Here is a 24,954-nt window from a genome sequence, read left to right as displayed (position 1 = left end):
ATTTCAGATATGATTTGATTAAAATGGCACGATAAAATTTCGTTTAAACCGATTTTTCAACATGCTTGCAGTCTCCTTACAAAATTCTTAAATTTCATCTATAAGGCAAAATACAAAATATCTCTAAACCATCAAAAATCAACTTTTCCTTATCGAAACTTTTATAAACTTTGATGATAAGTATTGCTATATACATATAGTTTGCATTCTGTGACAAATTAAGCAAATAAATTGCCGTACAAGCTGGTAAACTTGCATGCAAGTTGGCAGAAATAGTCATTTTTTCTATTTTCAACAGCCATTATCTCAAAAACTTAACGCGCTCTGATATTTCTGAAAACGGCAATGGATTCAGCAACCCTTAATTAAGTGAAAAGCGGTATTTTGGTGCTGGAGACAAAAACGTGTTCCGCAGTGTAACCGTTGCGGTTGTGGTGCAGGATACAGATACATCAATCATGTGGTGTGGTACTGTTCCGAATACGGCATTTCCAGATCTGATTTATGTGAATCCCTCAGGGCCCGAGGGAAACCAGATAAGGAAGACATTAGAGATGTTCTCGGTAGGTGGACCTCGAATTCATGATGCTCATTTACAAATTTTCAAAGCAAATTGATGTCCTTGTTTGATTTCCTACTCTGGTTGTTTAGTCCACCTCGTTCTCCCTTTGGTTTTCGCCTGTCCGCCTTGTGTTCTTGAATTACGTTTGTTTGTACCGTTACAGGTTGTCATGTCCACTCTACGGTTGACATGCAGCAACAACGAGAAACACTACATAACGCTGCTGAACGTCAACGAGCATCCCCTAAATCCTATCCTTTCCCGAAAATTATTGTACTCTCTAAACTCGACCAAACCGCGAGCCGAAACTAATATAGAACGTTAAGAAGCAAAAGTGATTTTGTAAACAAAAAAATCAAATGAGTTCAGCTCCGTTATGCCTAACGCTTGAGCCTGAGAAATAAATGATTAAGTTAAAAAAATTGTTAATTAGCTCATTACGCGTTGTATAAATGGATAAATTATAGGTGAAATTACATATAGTCGAAAAACAACATAAAATTTTGGTAAAGTTTGTAAATTTTTGTAATACTACAACATTATTTAAACAAATAAACTATTTCAGAGTCCTCGATAAAGGTCCAATAAGGACCGAAACGTTGGAAAGAGCAACCATGCAGTTGTTTGGAATTGCCAAACTAGACTGAAAAGCCAGCAAAATTTTCCAAAAAAAAATTAATAGAGTCATTTGGTAACCATACATATTCTTTGATGACGAACATGTGTAGAGCACATTTGTTTGGTCTGCTAAGATTTAATCGTTACTCATCATCTTTCAGGAATTTTCTCATTACGCTTGTAAGTCTGAAGCCCCTTAGAGTTCAATAGTATCTGAAAGAGTTAAACTTGGTTAAGCTTAATTGAATGAGTCCACAGACATTTACATTTTCATTACAAAGTGCAACACAAATAATTTAAACGTAATTCTTACTACAACTTTCAAAAGTACACATCGATACTAGCAAAACTTTACTTAGGTTTTGAAAATTTAGTTCCTGTTTTGGACTTGAGCCCTTTTAAATTTGTCAGCTTTATTTTCTTCGATACGGCTTTATCTCATAAACTTCTGTGTACTTATTGTCACACAGAAATTATCAACGTATCGTGGCTATATCTTATTTTTTTCGTAATGTTTTGTATACTTTGAAAAAAGTTGTATGAACACTTCAGTGCTAATGCTGTTGTATTTGGCACAAAAACTCGCTCTTTATATACAGCATCAGCGTGGTGCTTGATGGTCATGTGTTAGAGTTAACAAATTGTGCATTAAATTGATACATTTCAAAGCAATATTTCAGTTTTCAAACTTTGGCAACGTAGAGTGACTTTAACAAACCATATAAAAATTTAAAATGTTCCATACTTATCGGATAGAAAGGGTTATGAAACTGTCTACTTTATCGTAACGTTATAAATTAACGCTTCCTAATTAAACAAAAAGCTTAAATTTCGCTTAAAAAAGCATTAATTCAATGCAAAATTTATCAAAACTCGTTTTGCCTCATGCACCACTGCGATACTGTGTACGAAGAACGTGAATTTCTCACATGTTTTTGTACAAAATACAACAGCATTAACACTAAATTGATAGGGAGCATTAACATTAACAGATAGGGAGAGATCGAGACATAGAACAATTTTTTAATGAATACTAGATGGAAAATCACTCCGTTACTAGGAAAATTGAAAACAAACAGACGTCATTTCGTCTTTGCAAATTGTTTTGAATCCGTAAAATCTAGTCTAAGGACTGTTCATTTTATAAAGTGGACAACTTGCGCATGCTGTGTCTTTCAAATTTATCAATGAAATTTCAATCGGTTTTCTGCACATCGTTCGACAAGTATTGAACAATGTTGTGATAATGAAAGCTCTCCAAAATAATTAAATTTCTCATGAATATGGAACAACGATTAGAATGGTCGATTTATGGAGGTTATCAAAATCAATGATTGTTAGAAATTGGCTGGATAATTCGACAATTTTTATTTTTTATTTTCAAAAAAGGCTTGCTCTTCAAAAGCATCATCAATCAGAAGCCTCATGGAAAAAATCAAGTTATTTTTGGAACAACAGTTTTACAGATACAATAATATCATTTTTCCCCTATATTTTTGGAGAAACCTATTTTAAATTTGAAGGACACTGATATGAGTAGATTTTTTTGGTTGAAAGTACGTCCTGACAGAAGTCTTGATATAGTATTAATATGAAAAATAACTTACGCCTTCATAGAGTTAGTTAATTAGTCCCCACGTCACATTGAAAGCACAATAGAAACACAATTGCTTTATTCTTAGAAGACTTTTCAAAGTATATTGACAATCATCAAAATTGGCAACACTGCTGTAATAAAATAGATTTTCTTTTTCACATATTATTGTCATAATACAATATTCTGAGATTACCAATTGAAATATTCGGCGAAAACCAATTACAATTCGCTGTAGATCGATAAATATGCGTAAAAGATTTTAAAAGTATGAGACTTTTTAGTAAAACTACGATAAAAAGTAAAATTTGTGCTTAAGACTTTTGTTTGAACACATGATTTAGCTCTCGTTTGTACAAATATAGTTTCTTTAGTAAACCAAACTAGTTTTGAACACGCTTTTTACTTCTCTCTTTTGCTGGGAGAGAAAGGATGCTGTGTTAGCAAATTTGGCCATAAATGAGTAAATCACTAAAGCTGTCTTATGTCAGAGAATGGTGGAATATAATTGATTTTTTTAAAAGCTATACCTTCAGCAGAATAGTTAAGAATACAAACATACAATTTGTTCATAAAAATTAGGATTTTTGTTTTATGAAAAATAATGTTAAACTTTGACGAACAACTTTTCTTAGGAGTTTTTGGAAAAACTATTCAGCTCTTCAACCAAAAGCATTTTCGAAGATCTTATATTTTCATAGCATTGTAGAATAATAGTTGAACGATGCACAGAAAACCGATTTCGAATTTTCCAATAAATAAATAAGATAAAGCATAAAAACGAAAATTGTCCACTTTATAAAATGAACAGTCTTTATCGACATACGGAGAGAAAATCGGGAACGAAAATCACATCGAGATAGGGAGATATCGAGATAAGGAGAGTGAAAATGTATGCAGAATGAAGGGACCGAACAAAACATCGATGTAGGGAGAGATATCGAGATGTGGAGAGTCGACTTTATGCCTAAAGCAGAGGAATTGTAGGTTATCAAAATGTTCAGCAAATTTGCAATTGTTGATTAAGATCATATTTTTGTAGAAGACAGTCATGCTGAAATATAAAAAGTTTTTGAATCATGACTGAAAGAGGATCCTTTGTACTAAACATTACAAAAATATGAAAAAAAAAAAAAGTAAAACATTCCGTCGAAAAGTTGCATTGAGGAATTCCCAAAAAAATCAAGCTTTCAAGTTAAAAATAAAGGGTAGCTGTGTACTTTCAGCATCTGGAGACAGATTTTGTTAACATTTTATGGCTCCAAAAATGTTCCACTATGTTATGTTACTGACTGTTATTCAAAGAACCATTTCCACTTCTACGACCAAGCCTCCAGCACGCGAGACCTGGCAATTAAACATCTCAATCGACTATCGGCAGATTCCTCGCGTCGTCCCGCCACTTATCGCCGGAGAAAAGTAGATTAAACCGGGCACGCGGTTCAACTGATAGAGAGGAAGAGATAGCCAGAGAGAAATATCGAGTAGAAAATCAATTAAGAGCCCATTTAACGACGATGGCGAATGTCAAAATTGTGATTGCCGACGACCGTTTGCAGTATTGCAGCTAGACGCAAAGGTATGCAACAGTGCAGTGCACGGTAGCCGCTACGGTTCAATAATCTATGTAGCGCGCGGGCATCACTACCTACTGGCAGCATAAATCATATCTCCGGTAGATGAGATGTTCGCGAAACACGTCGGAGAGATTATTTTTCACCGCTCCAAGCTGATAGAGAAGAGTTTCTTTGCAAAAGGCGGCATTGCAATGCGCGGCTCAAGAAGCTCCGATGGCCGAAGCTGTCAAGATGCGCGGAGGCCAAAGAAAGGGACTTAAGTAAAAACTCTTGTTATTCGATATCGTCCGGTTGGGCATCATTCGTTCTTCTAGTAGCAGGGAGCACGACGCACAATGAGATTAACTAAGGGAATGGCGATCAAAACGATTCTCAGCTTAGTGTTCTTCCACAGTTATTAACTGAGAGCTTCCTTCACCAAAGTTGCCATTTTCGCATTCGTATATCGTATAGCAGGAACGATGATAATCTATGCCTAGGGAAGTCAAGGAAACTTCCATTACGAAAAGATTCTGAACCGACCGGGATTCGAACGCAGACACCTTCAGCAGAGCTTTGCTTTGTAGCCGCGGACTCTAACCAGGCCCTGCTGAAGACATCTATTCACTAAAATGGCCCCTATTATCTCTAGAAGATTTTGGTCGTAATTTTCTGAAATGCACCCAAAGTGCGACGGCCAACGAATAGCTCGAGCGCGCGCGTTGCCCCCAAAGTTCCGGAATCTGCCCTACGGAGGAAACGAAACGGAAGGGTGCTTCGGGTGATCTTCTTTGATCAACCCGATATCGGTCCGAAGGATTTATGTTACACCAGATAGAGATTTATCATTAGGGCTCTCTTGCTCTCTCCTCCCATCCAGGGCTTCTTCAGTACGGATTCTAAGTTCGGAAGGCCTTCTAACGGACTGCGAAATATTCGAGCGTAAAGGCTTGATGAACGATCACGAGGACTGCACGTTTGATCGCTTTATCCTTCGTGTGTTTAATTTTGAGCTAATCGCACGTTGATCTCCTCTCGGATGGGAGATTCGATTCCGGGCTAGCACCTGAGATGCATGTTTTGATAAGCTTGAAAACTGCAACCGTTATGCCGACTGGGTGGTCTCTCTATCTCAGGATTGCGCAGGAATGTGACTTTTTGAAAAGATGAAATTTACACCATTGAATGGTTTGGGTGTGGCAATTGCTCAGAAGTGGACAATGGAATTCAAGATAAACCTCTTTACTAAAACACCATAAAAACTTACGAAATGAACCTCCTTCAGATCAAATTCATCAATTTTCCAGATACATCGTTCAAATATAAAAGTCATTTGTCATTTGTAACTTCTAATTACCTATCAAAATTCCCAGTTCTTTAAACCGGTGTTCTTTGACCAATATTTACACGTCTGACTTACATGAGTTTCCTCAGGAATGATCTTCGACATTGTTATCGTAGTATAATCCAGGAATTCTTGGGAGAATCTACGAATTAAAAAGACACCGACCGAATTATTGGAATAATCTACGAATTCTCGGAGAAATCTACGAATTCTTGGTAGAATCTACAGATTCCTGGAAGAATCTACGAATTTTTGGAAGAATTTACGAATTCTTGGTAGAATCCATGAATTCTTGGAAGAATCTACCAATTCTTGGAACGGTCTACCCAATAATTGACGACAATAACAGAATAAATAAACCCAGAATTTCTTAAGATGACGTTTCTATTGAATCAGGCTTGTTGTGGAGTCAATTGATACAAAATGTCACTTTATTCAACAACAATATGCTCTTCAATAAGCTGAAGCAAATTAGAAAAATTATTGCCAATAGTATTTTATTATTGATCCAGAAATTACCTTTCTTTCAAATATTAATTCTTCTTTTGAGTTCCGCCATTGGAATAAACTTTTGCACTGAAGATTTTGATATATTTAGCACAAATTTACCTATCCTTCAAACATTCTATGTTTTTTTTTTTCCAAAATATGATGTAACCATAATTATAGGTATAGGTAAATGTTGATTGAAAATTTAAATAAGTTTCACCTCTTTCCCTAGGCTGTTCCTAGGAGCTACACTTTTTTGAAATATATTTGTTTCCAACTGACAAACGGGTGGCAATCGAGAACATTGATCTGCTCAAGTTATCAGCGAAAAGAGAAATCGATTACTGCAGTTACTTCGATGGGTTGTGCTACTTTTCCTCGAATGGCGGTTCCCCGAAAGTCATTACCCCGAACGCCATTTTCCCGAATGTCTTTTCCCCGAAAAATTGTTATCACTCCTAATTTCGTAACTTTATACATTTCAGGGTGGTAAACGAACTGGCCATCTGATATGCACCCTTCGTTATTTAATCGGCGATTCTTTTGAGTTTTACCGTCCTCAGCATTTTTTCCAACATATGTATAGCCGAGAATGACAGAATACCTTCCTTTCTGTCTCGTCCACCATTCAGCCACTGGAGACTATTATAGCACCTATTTAAACTTCCCCACTCTTCGGGGAACCGGGTCTTTCGGGGAAATGGCATTCGGGAAAAAGGGTCATTCGGGGAACTGGCATTCGGGGAATCGACATTCGGAGAAACGACATTGGGGCAAAAGTAGCACAATCACTTCGATGATTCTGAGCGCAATCAATTCGTTTTGTTATGCCGCAATAATTTTTTGAGTTCAATCTTCTTTTGGTTTAATCATAAATTTTTACCTTATTTTAAAATAGGCTGTTCTTTATATTTATACTGTTTTAAATTATATTATTTAATTAAGCTAAATGTTAACCATTTTTAAATTTTGCTGTTTTATCAATTCTTGCAAGGCAAATCACAAATGACGGATCCTGACGACTTAGAAAATGACGTCTTTGACAAAGTTGTTCACAAGCTTAAGGACTATCATTATTCTAGTCAAGAGGTTCGAGATTTTACCACCAGGCGGCTCTAGTGAGCATGAAACTTTTGTTTTGCGGATATCGCAGAATCCTAATCGATAAGAAAGATGGGGTCTGTGGCAAAGTAGTTCAGAAGCCCAAGAACTATCATTTTTCAAGAGATTCGAGATTTTGCCACCAGACGGCGCTAGTGAGCATGAAATTTGTGTTTCTTTAGGATTTCTCATGATCCTAACCGATAAGAAAGATGGCGTTTTTGGCAAAGTTCTTCAGAAGCTCAAGGACTATCATTATTTTAGTCAAGAGATTCAAGATTTTGCCACCAGGTGGCGCTAGTGAGCATGGAACTTTTGTTTTGCGGATATCTTACGATCCTGACGATTTAGAAAGATGGGGTCTTCGGCAAAATTGTTGTTGTACTTAGTACTGAAACTATCCATCTAAAGTGCATACGAGATATTCGAAAATACCCCAATATAATGAAATCCCATAGCTCATGAGTCTACTATAACGCCCTCCATTCATGTGTCTTATACAGTATGGCCCATAAAAAAAATGCGAAAATTATTTGAACGTGAATTTTGCATCTACAAGCGTTATTTTCATTGTTTTTGCTAGTGAATGTAATTTCTGATTATTGTGGAGTATTCTGACATAACTTCACTATCCAGTACAATTGTAGTCATATTTTTCTTACTGTCCTAAATAATGTAATAAAGCATAGAAGTTCAAAGGTTTTGTCCGCCAAAAGCTAAAAACAGCGTCTGATTGTCGTATACTCTAGTGATAAACTTTCCACCTTAAAAAATCACACTTTATTGTTGAAAATTTTAGTTTGTTTGGTATCAGAGGATGCAGGAGTTCTTAGAGAACGTGTTTTTCATTTTCATCCAGCTGAAAAAAAATGATTGTCTTTCGCTTTCCCGAACGCAATGTGCAACATAAAATACATAATTAAACTTTGCTCATGATTCGACTTAAATAACATACAGAAATTTGATACATCAAGTTTTGTCGATTTAACTGGAGCAGTGTTGCCAGCTACGAAAATATTTCAAACTCTTCATGGAAAACTGGATTACAGTTGAAGAGTGTTCCTATGTTGCTGAGCATTCTATTTTTCTGTTCCGCTCAAGTTTTATGATCTTTTCTTAATTCCTCTTAAACAGTGTTGCCAGCCACATGAACGTTTGAGCTTCCGACCGGTTGTATGTATGTCGCATTCACGAAAGCAAACACAGCCTGTAATAGGTTGATACTTAAAAAAATCTGAGGAATCATCTATGAGGATCTTTTTCAGAAATCTCAAAATTAAAAAAAAAAAACAAAATGTTTGTTCAATCCAAAAAAATCCTGAAAAATCTCTTGAAGAAGGGAAAGTATGAAAACAAGAAAAAAAATATACAGATTTCGAGAGAAATCTCGCAGGATTTTTTTGGTATGATTGATCTCTTCACAAATGCATGTAGATGTTTTGGAAGAATCTCTAGATTGATTCCTAAAGGAATCGATAGTGTACTTCTCGAAAGGCTTCTGGATGATATATCTAAAGAAATCTTTTGAGCAGTTCTTGGAACAGATCTTGGTGAAATATTTGATTGTACCCCGTTTGGCATAAAGTCGTTTGGCATTATGGCCATTTGACATAATGATTGACATAAAATAAATATCGGCAGTATTTAAGTTTTTACCGAGATCAACACCATCGAGCCCATAACAAAAAAAATGGTAGGTTCTAAACAAGCGTGGTGTTTGTCCAGAGATTTTCCAAGCTAAGAATTTCAAATATTATTGTGACATTAGAGAGCATTACTGGATAAAACTCGTGACGGGTCTCTACATCTCAGAACATAGAGTATCTTTGAGCTTGTTGCGATATACATATTTAAAAACAGTAAATTAGCAAAGAAAGTTTGAAGTTATTCATCAAGGGAACGCTCATAGAATATTTCGCTGCAGATCAAACTCTGTTCCAGTTTTGACGTAACTCTCGATGAAAATTACTTGGTAAAAGAATGTATTTTTTTGTAATATATCAAAAGCTCTAATCCAAAGATCTATCAATGCGACTTAATGCATAAAAAGTCTATATACGAGAGCAGATTATTTTTCGTTTAAAATGTTTAAGGCTCTAAAGCAAAAAAAACTTTTCACAGCATAGCTCAAATGAACAACACACCTTTAAAAAAGAACATTTGTGGCAAAACTTTTCAACGGTTCCATATAATTTCTAATTTTGGAAGTGTACATCAAAACCATCGTCTGTTATCGAGAGAAGGGGAAATTTGTGATTGAAATAATATTTTTTCCAGCATATCTCAGAAGGAGAACACGCGTTTGCCCCAAAAAAGTACATGTTGAATATTCTAAAGTAAGGCTGATACAAATATTAATTTTCTTTTATGTCACCCCCCCCCCCCTTCGAAAATCCGAAAATTTTGAAGGGGAGAAAAAAAATTCATCATTTTTTGACATCATTTTGGTTTTTTTCAATTTTTAAAGTAAAAAACAAGTAAAATAATGATCCAGAGGACGATTGAAAAAAGTTTAACAACTATCATTAAAATAATAATTTCGAAAAAATAACTTTTTTTTTCATTTTTATTGTTTTGTTCCTTATTTATTTTTATCCCCCCCCTCGTACCTTCCAAGTGGTCTCGGACATAAAAGAAATTTAATATTTGTATCAGCCTAATTATCATTCTAACAACACATCTGGTAAGAATTGATAAAACAGCAAAATATAGAAATGGTTAACATTTAGCTTTACTTAATAATAAAATTAAAAACAGTATACGTATAAAGAACATAGTCAAATTTATGATTAAACCAATTAAACCAACGCCAAAAATAACTGCGGCATAATCAAACGAAAAGACATAAAAAGTGCGTTCAGAATCATCGAAGTTGTTGTTTGAGAGGGACTTTAACCCGAAGGTCATTCGTCCCTTCAATCATCGAAGTGATTGTGCTACTTTTCCCCGAATGACTGGTTTCCCCGAAAAGTGGTGACGAGAAAGAACAATAAACAGTCAAAAAAGGACGACTATACACATATTGGCAAAAATGCTGAGGACGGTAAAACTCGAAAGAACCACCAATTAAATAAAGAAGGGTGCATATTAGATGGTCTGTTCGTTCACCACCCTAAAATGTATTAAGTTACGGCAATTATGAATGCTAAAAACTATTCGGGGTAGTGGACTAGTCGAGGAAATGGGATATTCATTTTCGATTCTACCCCATTACCCCGAATGCCATTTCCCCGAATCCCATCACCCCGAATGCCATTAACCCGAACGCCATTACCCCGAATTCCATCACCCCGAATGCTATTTCCCCGAATTCACAATTATCTTCACATGATGATATCGATGACATTTCCCAATGATTTTGAAATTCGGGGTAATGTCATTCGGGGTGATGGGTCGTTCGGGGTTTTGGAATTCGGGGTAATGGCGTTCGGGTTAATGGCATTCGGGGTAATGGGGTAGAATCTTCATTTTCATCTCTATAATTATGGTTACATAATATTTAGAAAACATAGAACAATTTAAAGAAGGGTAAATTTGTGCTAAATATATAAATACCAGCAGAGCAAAAATTTGTTCCAATAGCGAAACTCAAAAGAAGAATTAATATTTGAAAGAAGGGTTATTTCTGTATAAATAATAAAATACTATTAGCAATAACTTTCTTAATATGCTTTAATTTATTCAAGAGCGAATGATTGTTGAATAAAATGTCGTTTTGTATCAATTGACTCCAAAACAAGCCTGATGCCATCAGAAAGATTCAAAAGAAACATTAAAACGAAAAATTGAGAAATTCCTGATTTCAGACTCATTATGCCAAACGACCATTATGCCAAACGAATTTATGCCAAATGATCTACCACCGAACTATTTGCAGGTATCATTACAGAAATTCTTGATGACATCCATGTCACCATCTTCAGAAAATTCTAAAGTTATTTTTCGTGAAATATCGGGAAAAAATACTATAGAAATATTTAAGAGATTCCGCGGAACAATGCCTTGATGAAGTTTTAGTTATATCTTGAAGATATCGCGGCTGACATCCCTATGGAATTCCGAGGATATTAATTCAAAGCAATTCCTGGAGAAAGCCTCAGAAACTCTAGGGGTTAATAGTTGATGGAATACTTCGATATTCATACAGAATCCCTGAACATAGTCATAAATCAATGCCTAGAAAAAAATCTTAAATTTTAAATATTTTCTTCGAAAATTCTTTGAAATATGTTCCAACCTTCCTTAGTCCCTAACAAAAATGTTAGGGTCGTTTTCGACCCGAAAATTCAAACAGCTCGCAAAAATCAGTGTGTTGACCGAATTTAGTTCTGTTGGGCTTAAATGGAAGGCACACATATCTAGTTTCAAAAACCCTCCCGGAGATCCGCATTTGGTCACTGTGGCCACCGGAAACCTGCGACATCTGAAAAAAAGTCCCTTTGGAGACCCTTATTTTGACAACCTGTAGTTTCGTAACTAAACAAGTAATCTGAACCGTCCTCATATTGTTGAATAGGTATTCAGGTGGAATATGAATGGAGATTTTCAAATCACTTATTTATTCATACCCGGTTCCCGAAACCCGGAACAACCGAAAAGTAAGTTTCAATCGCAGTTTTGTATATGTAATTCACATCGATATTATTCGGTTGATGGATATTTTGGCATAACATTTATTTGTAATAAGGAATCAATTACCGGCGCACATTCCCTGAAAAATTTGGTCCAGTATGGTCCATGCGGAACCGGTCCTGGAGTCCCGGAAGGTGGCCAATCTGGACAATTCGATGAAATTACTCAGATTTGTGCACAAAACCAAATGAATTGTGCCAAATTCTTTACGATTTTTAATGTTTGGTTGTATTTTGCCAAATGGATGAACGGATGGTTATTGTGGTCCTCTTGGAGCACCGGAATGGCCACTGGGAAACCCGTATTATGGAATCACAAAATCTTAGCACCAAAAGTAGGCATGCGACGGCTCAATCTTCATGATTTTGAATCGTTGTGACTCTTCCAGTTCAATTATAGATAAATGGACACTTTGGTTGTTCTGACCCACCAATATAACCCAGGAATAACCACCGGAGATACCCGTATTGTGGGACATTTCAGTTTTTGTACACAAACTAGGCATGCGACAACTCATTCTTTATGATTTTGGATACCTGTGACTTTTCTAGTTCAATTATAGATGAATGGCCAAAACCATTTAACAAAGCATAGAACCTCACAAATTAAAAGCACAAAATTAGCTGGGCAATAACGATTTCCCTTTCCATCTTCGCAGTGCATCATATTTCCCAACCAAGTGCAGAAAAACGGAACATCAGCACTCCTTCGCAATCAAAGCCAACACGTTGCTGCAATCCTTAAACCCTCTTCACCAAAGTCAGCTACAACAACTTAATTCACAGTCAGCACAAAAAACAATGAAGCTCACCGAAGAAAAACCTCCTTCGCCATCATCTTTCTTGCCTTGTGACGGTCGGTGGTGGGAATCAGTCATCTCACCCAGTCCAACAACAACGCTCCACAGAAGAAAACAAAGCTGGAGCTCGGCTTTTGATTTACAGCACTTGGAAATTTAACCCTCGCGTCAATTGCATTCGTGTACGATAAATTACAGAAAAATGAATCTCCTGGCTGGCGAAGAACAACCCAAAGACCCATCCATACTGCACACACCACTTGGCAACATTTGAAAGCAGAAGTGTTAAGGCGTCAAAGTTGTGGCTGGTCTGAGCTTGGGTCATAAAAACCACCCCATGGACGGAACCATGGGTAGATTCAGGGTGTCTGGTTATGGAAAAATCAGTTTCAGTTTCGCCACAACTTTTTTTCCAAAATCAACTAGAATTTTTCAAAACAGATTGCATGCAAAACTCCTAGACAATTTTAAAAAGTTATTTTTGAGTCAAAATAACCGATTTTTTTATGGAAAACACTTATTCTACCTTGCGCTTGGTTATCTGAAGGTTATGCTCGAGAGAGTTCTTGTATTATTTTGATAGGTTGTTGCCCTCAAAACTTGACGCTTACAGCTGGCATCGCTGTACATCAAGTTGACTGTAGAATCTATTTTCAAAACTACACTTTTTGAAGGCAAAAATAGCCTCTAGCAACGCTCATGATGTTTCCCCCTGAAGGTGTGGCTCGAGGTGCAACTCAGAGCAATAATCTAAGGCACTTTTTTCGCCCAAAGGTTAGAGACCTCTCCGTTTTACCTCTCTCCCGTCAAAAGACGCTCCTCCACACACATGATCAATGCCTCCTCGTAAGCCAAGAAGAAGACGATACCCATTACAGCGCTGGCCCATTAAGAGCGATATTGACGCGCAAACGCAATGGAGTCTCGCTTGGATACATTGTTGTAAGTACCTACATCTTTACTCACACCGTCTTGTCCCACCGTCGCAAATCCTTCGACCCCCACAGACCCAGAAAAGGCCCTTAAGAGCCCAAGCAGACGATGCGCAAGCCAAGCTCGAGCCCAAGAGGTAATTATGCACTTATTCATTTCGCGCAGCTGCCCAGCCAGGCGGCGTTATAAAAATCGAACAATTTCTTTCCCCTCGAGACAGCGAGCGATGGGCTTCAGGGGTCAGTGCGATTGATTGCTGCATGCCTTGAGTAGGGTGTGGTTTTTTTTTAGAATTTTCTCAAAACCAAAAATTCATATCGACTACTGAATTTAAGTCATATGAAAAGATAAACTAAAAGTTTGAACCAGAGATGAATTTCTGAAGTAATAACGATTTGACTAAAGTGATTTTTTTTGGCAAATTTAAATGATTGACATAATTCACGAAATTGAAGGAATAGCTTCATTGTTTCTTCAGCGAAACTGTAGATTTGAACTAGTTGAGCAAGCTTGCTGGGTTGAGCTTCAGAACACCACGAGAATTTTTGATAACTCAGGAAAAACAAGACGCACCCTAATGCTGGCAGTCGAGGCTTCCAGCAACTAAGAACTAGAACTGGATGTGGATTTGGATGCATCGTTTCCGAAGGGGATTGCTGCGAGAGATCTAGGAATAAGCTTAGGTTGGGCTGAGAAGCAGCAGGTCTTCTGTGGTGATAAATAATAAGTATGATTTTTATACTTTAATGAGGCTTTTAGCTGGCAGCTAAATCTGCAACTTCTGGCGCGGTCGGGACCGCGACCGGAGCCGGAGATGGATCAACGATGACGACCGACGACCGGGAGTCAACATACTCGTAAATCACAGGGATTTTTTTTGAGCGGTGGGGTTCAACAAGTGAACCATGCGAGATTATTACTTAGTTGTGATGATATTCAATTTCGATGCACCGGCTATGACTGCTGTGGCATTGAGGGATCCATACTTTCGGAATGATTAATGGTTTGCGACTTGATGTGTTTATTAGAGGACCAGTGGATAGACGATACTGGAACAGGAGTGGTGTCTTATGGGAACAAAGCTGCGTATGGTAAGGCAATGACCCTTACCCAGCATTGAATTTAATTTTGAATTAATTCTTCCTATAATTTTCTTTTTTTTCGTTTTCTTCAATCACCAGAGTCTACCCAAAAACAATTTGTTATTTCTTCACAGAATCAATCCAAATTTACCAGTTGACTTGATCCATAATGTTTATGATCCTTCAAAAATTTGATCTCTAAACAAAAATCGAGAATTTAAAGTTTGTACAAGAATTATTATGGCTTGTATGTGAATAATTATGGAGCAACTTAGTAATTTATTCAATCGAAATTATTTTTTTCTACTACAATCTTTTACTTTGTCGAAGACCCTTTAGCAGTCAGATGGCTTTATAATTAGTTGCTGATTTTTATCGAAACGAAAAATCTTGAACAGTGTTCATTTATCTTCTCAAATATCAACATTGCTGCTGCTAATGCGAAAGATTGCCAACATTAATCATGACTACTATGTTTCCGTGCATCACTGAATATGTCCGCAGAGTAGTTGACTTATATAATCAACAATTTACAGTTTAGATAAAAATCAATAACTAGGCTTCCGATTTACCAGCGGACTTCGACATAGATGTGGATGAAAAGCATTGGCGTAGCTAGGATATTTTTCTGGAGGGGGTCTAGGAGTGGCTTTGGGGGGAATTCTAGTTCTACAGAAGTAATGTCGGTCGCAAAAAATTCGATTTTCACTAACTTTGTAGTAAACATAGACTTGATCTTATTTGTTTGTGATTTTGTCTCATATCGCAACACACTAGGGGTATTTGTAATTTTAAATTTCAACTACAAAAAATTTCATTCCTTGTCTAATCCAGTGAAAATCCTTCATAAATTGTTTAAAAGAACTTACGAAGAGTATCCTTTGGAGTTCATCCACGGACTTTTCAGATACTCAATAGGATGCGGCTCATTTTTCACAAAATCTCAGAACCAAAAATTCAAATGATCTAATGAATTCAAATCACATTAAAAAAGAAACCACAAAGTTTGAGCTAAAAATATTAGGATTTACAGGTGGCGCAAGCGTCTTAAAGGTGAAGTTTGAAGTGAAAAACAAATATAAATAAATAAAAAATGTTCTAATTTCGTTATTTTCTAACCAATTTTGAAACTTTCAGCACCATTATCTTAAAAATTTAATTTATGAAAACGTAGTGAAGCAAATTTGTCTGAAATTGAAACTAGTCTTAGTTCAGAGTAGTTTTCTCAAAATTTTTCCTCATTTTACTCATTTTTACATTATTACATTACATTTTACTCACACATTTTAATCATTTTACAAATTTGTCCTACAGTTTACATCCTTCATAAATACTTAAACAATTCCAAATCTTTTAATTTTTTTTTTTGAAGCAAATTTAGTTGTTTTTAAACTGTTTATACAACACATTTTTCTTAAAAATGGTTTGACTTAGTAATTCTACAAAATTCACCCAAAATCAAGATTTTTTAATGAATAAATCGAATTTCTTGGGTTGAATAGTGCATATATTTTTTAACATGTGCAAATATATTTTTCTTTTAAAACTGTTTAAATATTGTTGCGAAGTCATTCTCAAAGGTTTAACAAAGGAGAAAACCCACTTTCAGCTTTGAAGATAATGTTAAACTGGCAAACATTTGAAAAAAACTGGCATTTTTCGTTAAACAACCATGGTTTTGTGCAGTTTTTGTTAAATAGTTTTATCATAACATTTTTTTAGAAAAATGTGTAGCATAAACAGTTTGAAAACTATTAAATAAGCTTCAAAAGCAAAATATTTGGAATTGATTGGGTATTCATGAAGATATGGTCAAACAACGATGAAATTTTAAGCAAATTTTTCATGATTTATTTGAAAAGCATTTTCTGGAATAACTGAGGAATTATCCTCAAAAGAACTGCAAGAAATTTTAGGAATCTCACCGAAATTGTCTTCAAGGCCACCAAGCAAGGCTTCTCTTCACAATTTCTTTAGAGTGTACACCAACAGTTTTTCTAACCTTGCCTTTGAAGTTTATCCTGTGTTACTCTAAGGATTCCTTCTATGGTTCCACATTCGTAAGTTATTATACATGACTTATTTGGGAAAATGTTCATATCAATTTCTCAGAGAAGTTAGTCAAAGATCTATCTGCATTTTTTCTTACACAAAATTATGTTTTTATAGATCCAAAAATCAGTATGATGTTGCTCTCCGCATTCCTTTAAAACTCTTCGAAAGAAATATTCAAAAGTTCCTTCAAAAACGCCAACTTAGGAAAATCTTAAAAACTGTAAAGGTACATCCCTATGGGGTTGTACGAACTGGTGACGTAGGACCACGATGGTTAATTTAACTGAATTTGATGTCGATCTTGTTGCTCGTTTTGACTTCATACTGTTTTCAGTGCTCGAAACTTTCGTAAATATTTATGCATATAACGATTTGCAGCCAAGTGTACGTTCAATCATGTCCCAAATATACTTTATCTTTATTCGATGAATTCGTCATATTTATCTATGAAAATGTGAAATTTCACTTCAGGTTGTATGATCATTTTGAAATTATATTAGTAACCTCCTATAAAATATATGGTAGCATTGGAAAGAACAGTAGTGATTGAGGCTTGTTCAGCATGCTGAAGCAAAATCAAACTAATTCTAATTAAAGAATATTTAACAGCAATGTGTCTATAGGAAGTTATTCGAGGATTATAATGAAAGCTTCAGTCATCGCTTTGTTGATCTTATGGTTTGAGAGAAATATTATTCGTTGCTTGGCAATGTGATAAATAAAGTCGGAAATATTACTCTGTTAACTCTCTTACACACATTTGGTGGCCCTGAAAAGAGCCAAAGGCTTTGTTAGCTCGGATGCTGTCATAGATGAATCGCACTACAGGATGTTATCAGTTGATTGCCATGGTTAAACGAAGAATCCTCAACGCAAGTGTAGAAATTTGTATAAGTTCTCTGCTTATAAAACGAACCAGTTGAATGTTTCGTGGTGTGGATGGCACACATCAACAACAGGTATTAGATCACACCGCTGAAGTCGAAATCTGAAAACGTAGCTTAAGTTTGAAATCTTGAGCGATACCACAAGCCGAAAGCTCGATTTGTCTAATAATAGTAGTAATGACGCCTAACGGGCTTGATTCTTGACTGCACCACAGATGAGTTTATCACGAGCCGAAATCTCATAAACCAGATGCTGATCAACAGCTCAGCAGGCTTCTGGCTACGTGCTCCTCGCTAAGCAGGTTCGGAGGAGCTCTTACCAGCTCCAAAGCGAAAATGGAATGAAACCGAATCCAAAGAAGGAAGCATGCTATATACCCTTACATTAGCAGATTATGCTCCTCCCATTCGTGCTCTTCTCTTTCTAGTCGACCAATCTGGAAAATGGGTATGTGCCAATAATGTGTTGGGCTAAGAATTACTTGAAAATTGCGGAAAATGATAATGCGTGAGAAATTGATCGAACATGAATAGTTGGAATGCTTGACATTTACTAAATATTCAAAAGTTCGCTATTGATAATCAATAGTTTTCTTTAATATGAAGGTAAATTTCTGATCCATGGTGCCAAAATTATGAAAATTGTTCAATGGGAATTTCTTTTCAATAGCATTCTAAACATGTCGCAATTTTGTTACATGTGATCATTTTCGTAATCAAAGTGTTCTCATAATATATGGCAAATCAAAGACACTGTCGGAAATTTCAATCTAGTTTACATTCGTTGTGAAATGTTAAGCACTCACACCGACGGCACAGCAGCAGCGTCCAAGAATAGTCTCAAATTGTCGTGCCATCAATTATTCATGACAAATTAAATTTTGTACGAAACTGTGAGATTGATTGAGGAATATAAGATGTAATAAGGTCGGAAATATTATTCTTTCAACTCTTTTCCACAAATTTGATGGCCCTGACAAGGGCCGATGGCTTTCTTTGCCTCGATGCGGTCACAGATTAATAGCACTGCAAGATTGATCAGTTGATTGCCATGGTCCGTGGATGGCGCACAACAGCAACGGGTAGTGGATCACCGGGCACAAGGCGAAATCTAGAAACGATGCTCACTCTTGAAATCTTGAGCGATTTCATAAGTCCGACGCTTGATTCGCTGCTCTTTTCTCTTCGGATCAGCTTCTGGAATTTAGCTCCTAACGGGCTTGCTTCTTGACCACCGATCACCAGACGCTGGATCGCTAGCTAATTGATTTCGCTGCCTCCAAGAATATGGCCATTCGTAGCACCTACTTCCAGCACAGCCTTCCATACCGATACACCTGGAGATCACCACAGCAGACAGAATCACAAATCGACCACGTTCTGATTGATGGACGGCACTTCTCCGACATTATCAACGTCAAAAGCTATCGTGGCGCCAACATCGACTCTGATCACTATCTGGTGATGATTGAACTGCGCCCAAAACTCTCCGTCGTTAACAACGTATGGTACCGACAGCCGCCCCGGTATGAACTAGAGCGGCTCAAGCAACCGGATGTCGTAGCGGCATACGCGCAGCATCTCGAGGCTGCATTGCCGGAAGAGTGTGAGCTGGATGAAGTCCCTCTTGAGGACTGCTGGAGAACAACAAACATCAACAATGCAGCTGAGAGCAACGTCGGATACGTGGGACGGAGTCGACGGAACGATTGGTTCGACGAGGAATGTAGACAGATTCTGGAGGATAAGAATGCAGCGCGGGCTATCATGCTGCAGCAAGGGACCTGACAGAACGTGGAGCGTTATAGACGGAAACGGCAACAGCAGACCCGCCAATTTCGGGAGAAAAAATGCCGCCAGGAGGAGACGGAGTGCGAGGAGATGGAAGTGCTATGCCGGTCTTAAGAAACACGCAAGTTCTATCAGAAGTTCAAAGCATCCCGCAACGGCTTCGTGCCGCAAGCCGAGATGTGCAGGGATAAGGATGGAAGCATTTTGACGGACAAGCGTGAGGTGAACGAAAGGTGGAAGTAGTACTTCGACGAGCACCTGAACGGCGCTGAAGGCACAGGCAATGAAGGATGGGACAACAGAGGAAATGGCTTCGTCAGTACTGCAGAAGATGGAAAGCAACCAGCCTTTGAGGGGGGTTAAGGATGCCATTCACCAGCTCAAGAACAATAAAGCTGCTGGTAAGGATGGTATCGGAGCTGAACTCATCAAGATGGGCCCGGAGAGGCTGGCCATTTGTCTGCACCGGATGATAGGCACAATCTGGGAAACAGAACAGCTAACGGAAAAGTGGAAGGAAGGGGTAATATGCCCATCTACAAAAAAGGCGACAAGTTAGATTGTGAGAACTTTCGAGCGATCACCATTCTAAATGCGGCCTACAAAGTATTATCCCAGATCATCTTCCGACGTCTGTCACCTGTAGTAAACGAGTTCGTGGGAAGTTATCAAGCCGGCTTCGTTTACGGCCGATCAACAACAGACCAGATCTTTACTGTACGGCAAATGGACAAGAACAGCTTTCCCGGGAAGCTCACGAGACTGATAAGAGCGATTATGGAGGGTGTTCAAAATTGTGTGAAGGTTTCGCGGATGATATGGACATTGTCGGCCGAACATTTGAAAAGGTGGCCGAACATTTGAAAAGTACATGCTAGCTGGTGGGGCCGAGCGCGACAGGGCTCGCCTAGGTAGCAGTGTTACGATACACGGGGATACATTCGAGGTGGTCGACGAGTTCGTCTACCTTGGATCCTTGCTGTCGGCTGACAATAACGTTAGCCGTGAAATACAGAGGCGCATCATTAGTGGAAGTCGGGCCTACTATGGCCTCCAGAAGAAGCTGCGGTCAAAAAAGATTCACGCCCGCACCAAATGTACCATGTACAAAACACTCATAAGGCCAGTAGTCCTCTACGGGCATGAAACGTGGATGATACTCGAGGGGGACATGCAAGCACTTGGAGTCTTCGAACGTCGGGTGTTTAGGACGATCTTTGGCGATGTGCAGGAAAACGGTGTGTGGCGGCGAAGGATGAACCACGAGCTCGCCCAACTCTACGGCAAACGCAGTATCCAGAAGGTGGCCAAAGCTGGAAGGATACGATGGGCAGGGTATGTTGCAAGAATGCCGGACAGCAACCCTGCAAAGATGGTGTTCGCGTCGGATCCGGTTGGTACAAAAAGGCGTGGAGCGCAGCGTGCTAGGTGGGCGGATCATGTGCGTATCGATTTGGCGAGCGTGGGGCAGAACCGAGGATGAAGAGAGGCAGCCACGAACCGAGTATTGTTGCGTGAAATTGTTGATTCAGTGTTATCTGTTTAGATTTTAACTAAATAAATAAAGGTGAAGAAGCTTACGACGACAGGGCTGCGTGCAACGGTTCAATGAAATTTACGCGTACAAAACGTATATAATACCCTCAAATAACTAACCTCGATTATCAATCTGCAAGCTGTTCAGAGGCATACCTGTAAGTAAAACAAAATAAAAACAAATTCATATTACGGACACTTAAGGACTCAGGGAAATATAACCCAGCATAGAGCATACAAAATAAATCATTCTGTATGATTCCTTAGCGCTATCGAGCGTTGGAAGCCTTTTACTTTCGAACGGTGGGTGAAGAATACGCTTCCGCAACTTCAATAATTTTAAATAAATCAAAATGTGTGGCCTTTTCATGATTCCTATTCCGGACGCTTCCTCACTTTTGCCTCATATTCCGGACACTTTGAATCGAATTCCGGACAGCTCATGATAATCATTGATGGAACAGTCAAATCATCAATCGAAATCGTTAAACCACCAAAGAGACATCTAAGGTAGTTGGGCATTATAAATTTTCAAAGATATTTATGGAAAAAGTTCACTTAAACGAGCCTTGAAATTGAGAACTTTTGAACAGCAAAAATTGAAACATTTCTCGTGAAATGTTTCCCATACAAAGTAGAGTGTGCGGAATTTGAAGCTGTCCGTAATATGAATCAAAACGGTATTATACAATTCAATTCCTATTCAAATTTGCAATGCAATGGTGCTTGGCGTGCATTTGAGGGTTGAAAGCTTTGTCACTTTACGTATAACATTCGTGAGTTATTTAAACATATTCATATTTCTTGTGAGTCGATAGCACTGACTGTCGCACAAAGTCAACAATCATAATCAAAGCCTGTTCACTGTAAATAAAGTTAATATTCACTATATTTCATTTTAACTAATGGAAGAAAATCACAGTATGAACAGCTACAACAAACGACGCCGTCTAACTATATCATTCAAACTCGATCTGAAACCGTACCTAATGCAATTATATCGTAATCAAACCAAACTGTGATTTCTACTTGTTTACGTGCATAACGGAATTGCTTGTCACAACAGCCCCCCAGATTACTTCCCAGAAACTTGCCAAGTTCCGCAGAACCCCTTGGTAATAGTGTCCCGAGCACCTTACATGATTTGCGTAGGTGCAATATGCCGCGCTTTTGCACTGACTGTGGAAAACTCCACACTTTTACTCCGGACCCCGAATGAGAAACGTGCTTAAATTAGCAAACCTGGAGGTGTTTACTGTTGCTCCATTCGCTCCGCATGGGGTGACCCCTTCGGGGTTTCGTCTAAAGACCTACCGCCAGTAACGTCACGCAGCATACGACTAGAAGCAACCCGACTAGCAAATCATATCAATGTTATAACACATTTAGTCCGATGAAGTTGAGTATCTAGGGCTCATGTCAGATAAAAAAAAACTTCCAATTATTGCATTGAGGGCAATTAAGCCAAATGTAAAAATATGTAGAATGTCTTTATTCACTTATTAATAGAAAATCAAAACTTTGTCTGAAGAACAAGCCTTTGATATTCAAACAAATTTTCAGGCCAGCCATGTTGTATGCTGTACCAATATGGTCTAACTGTTGCAATACCAGGAAGAAAGCTCTGCAAAGAAGCTTCCTCCCGGGTATAGTAATAGTGAGTTGCATAGAATATCCTATTTTGAAACATTGGAACAAATGTCAAATAAAATAATTAATAATTTAAGATAAATATCGTTTAAATCATCTTTTGCCACGATTTATGCGTTATGTATGTAGGTTAAGTAAGGTTAAGTAATTTGAAAGAGTTTTTTTTTCTCTCTTATAAGCAGGTGAAATCAACTCACTTGCAAAAATTCCAAACTATCACGGAAAATGAAATGTAATATGTTGTACACAAAATGTTAGTAAAACCTTAATTTTGTTATAACAGATTAGGATAATAGTGTTGTCTAACACACAACACTTAGATATAAGAAATCAATGTTATGTTTGAAATGATACCAATGAAAAAAATTAAATGAAAAAAATATATAACATATTGAGATAATTTTATAACAATCTTTCAAGAGAAAATGACTGTTACTAAAAACTATAATGTTATATATCAGTTAGTTCCAGCTAGACGGAAACAGTTTCAAACAGCGGCGACGGCACGATATGGTGGTGTGAAATCTATGACAAATGATCCTCACGCGCCCCGTGTAGGCCAAACCGCAGTGGAGCTGTTCTATGGGCACAATTAGCACAATTGAAAGCGCTGCTGCTCACCAACGCGAAAAAAAAACCCGCGGCAGGAAACTGTGACCCATGGGCCTTTTGTCACACAGGGCAATAAGGGTATGCGTTGGATACGAAATTCTGCGGTATTCAACGCAATTACAATACACAATTTCATTTTTCGTTTCGTTTCGTAAAAATGAAAATATTTCGTCGATAGTTTTAATGACAACGTCTTCCTTCAGCCATTTAGCTGCACATTTTGTGACTTAACACTAGATAACGGAAGGGCATGCTCCAGTGGCACAGCCGAGAAACTTTCCTAAGGAAAAGTTTCAACGGCTGAAGCAGGAATCGAACCCACACCCTATAACACGATTTGCTTACTGCCTGACGGCACTAACCACACGGCCACGAAGCACACAGATAACAAACAAAATATAATGTAATTTTACGAAATATCTAAGAATAGTTGAAATGTTGAAATAGTAGTAAACGTAACAAGATACAGAAGGATCAAGGATATTCCCTACTACTATGTTCCACATGTAAGTTTTCCATTCCATGTTTTCAAATTAAAACAATAAACCTAATCATGTTCCCTTGTCAAACATTTCAACAATATGATAGTTGAATGTCTGTAAAAATGCACAAATCGAGAATCGCATGGACGGGTTTTGAGAACAAAACGAAAGTGAACAGAAATTTGTCCAAGCAGTTTCTTGTGGTTTCCAGTGGTTTTGAAGTGGTTTTCAACAGTATTTTCTTGAATTTAAATAAGTTTTCTGAAGTTTCCATTTCTAAGTTGACTTCCTCAATTTCTAGCACTACAAGAACATTTTATCAAGTGAGAGTTGTGTTTGATCCTTCGACCTTGACGCTTGCTCCTGCGGGGGCCGGCGATGAGGGCAGGATCAAACATGTCGCGCGTCGTTCGAGTAAAGTGAAAAAGTGCCGCTTTCGATAAGTTCTTTTTGATCTTTCGACGTTGACGCTTGCTCCTGGGCAGTGCGTCAAGAAAGCCCGAGCAGTCGTCAGTTGTTTTCCCTCTCAGGTCGCGCGCCTATTTTCTCTGTTTGTTTCAATATAGCCGAGCAAACGAGTGAAGCTGAAAGTGGATTGTTGCTGCTCAAGGATGACGGATCAATTGGTGAGCTCGTTGCATGCTACTATTTCTAATCTATAAAATATGTATGATTGCACCTTTAATCGTTACAACGGTAGAACGTAAATATGATTTTTCAACAAACTATGAAAGGTTCGTCACTGTGAGTGTCGACATAAACTCTGAGGTCCGATTGATTCGCGCGTGTTTTCGTTGCCGGAGATTTTTTTCCCTGTTTTGGAGCGTCTTGCTGGGTACGTTTTTGGGAAGGCCCAAGCAAGACGGTTTGTTTTCGGGACGCCTAGAAGTTTTGCTGTCAGTGTCAGTTTTGTGTTCAGTCGAGAATGGATTACCAACTGGTGAGTTCGTTTCATGCTTATGATAACACATTTTTTCTTGAAAGCGTAACTTTTATGTAATATTAAAACAAACTTTGTATGGTTCGTCACTATAAGTGTCGGCATTATGCTTTTTTCTTATACAGTATCAATATACATATATTTTTCTCTTTTTGACATTATTAAAAATTATCTCTTGAATTGATCGACATTGTGAATGTTGACGTATTTTCTAAAACTTCTACCATATCGAGACAAAATGCACAGTAATACTCATATGTAATTTTCAAACAAACTATGTATTGTTCGTC

Source organism: Aedes aegypti, chromosome 3 (assembly GCF_002204515.2).
Source record: "Aedes aegypti strain LVP_AGWG chromosome 3, AaegL5.0 Primary Assembly, whole genome shotgun sequence".
NCBI lineage: Eukaryota > Metazoa > Arthropoda > Insecta > Diptera > Culicidae > Aedes > Aedes aegypti.
This window is presented reverse-complemented; position numbering follows the sequence as displayed.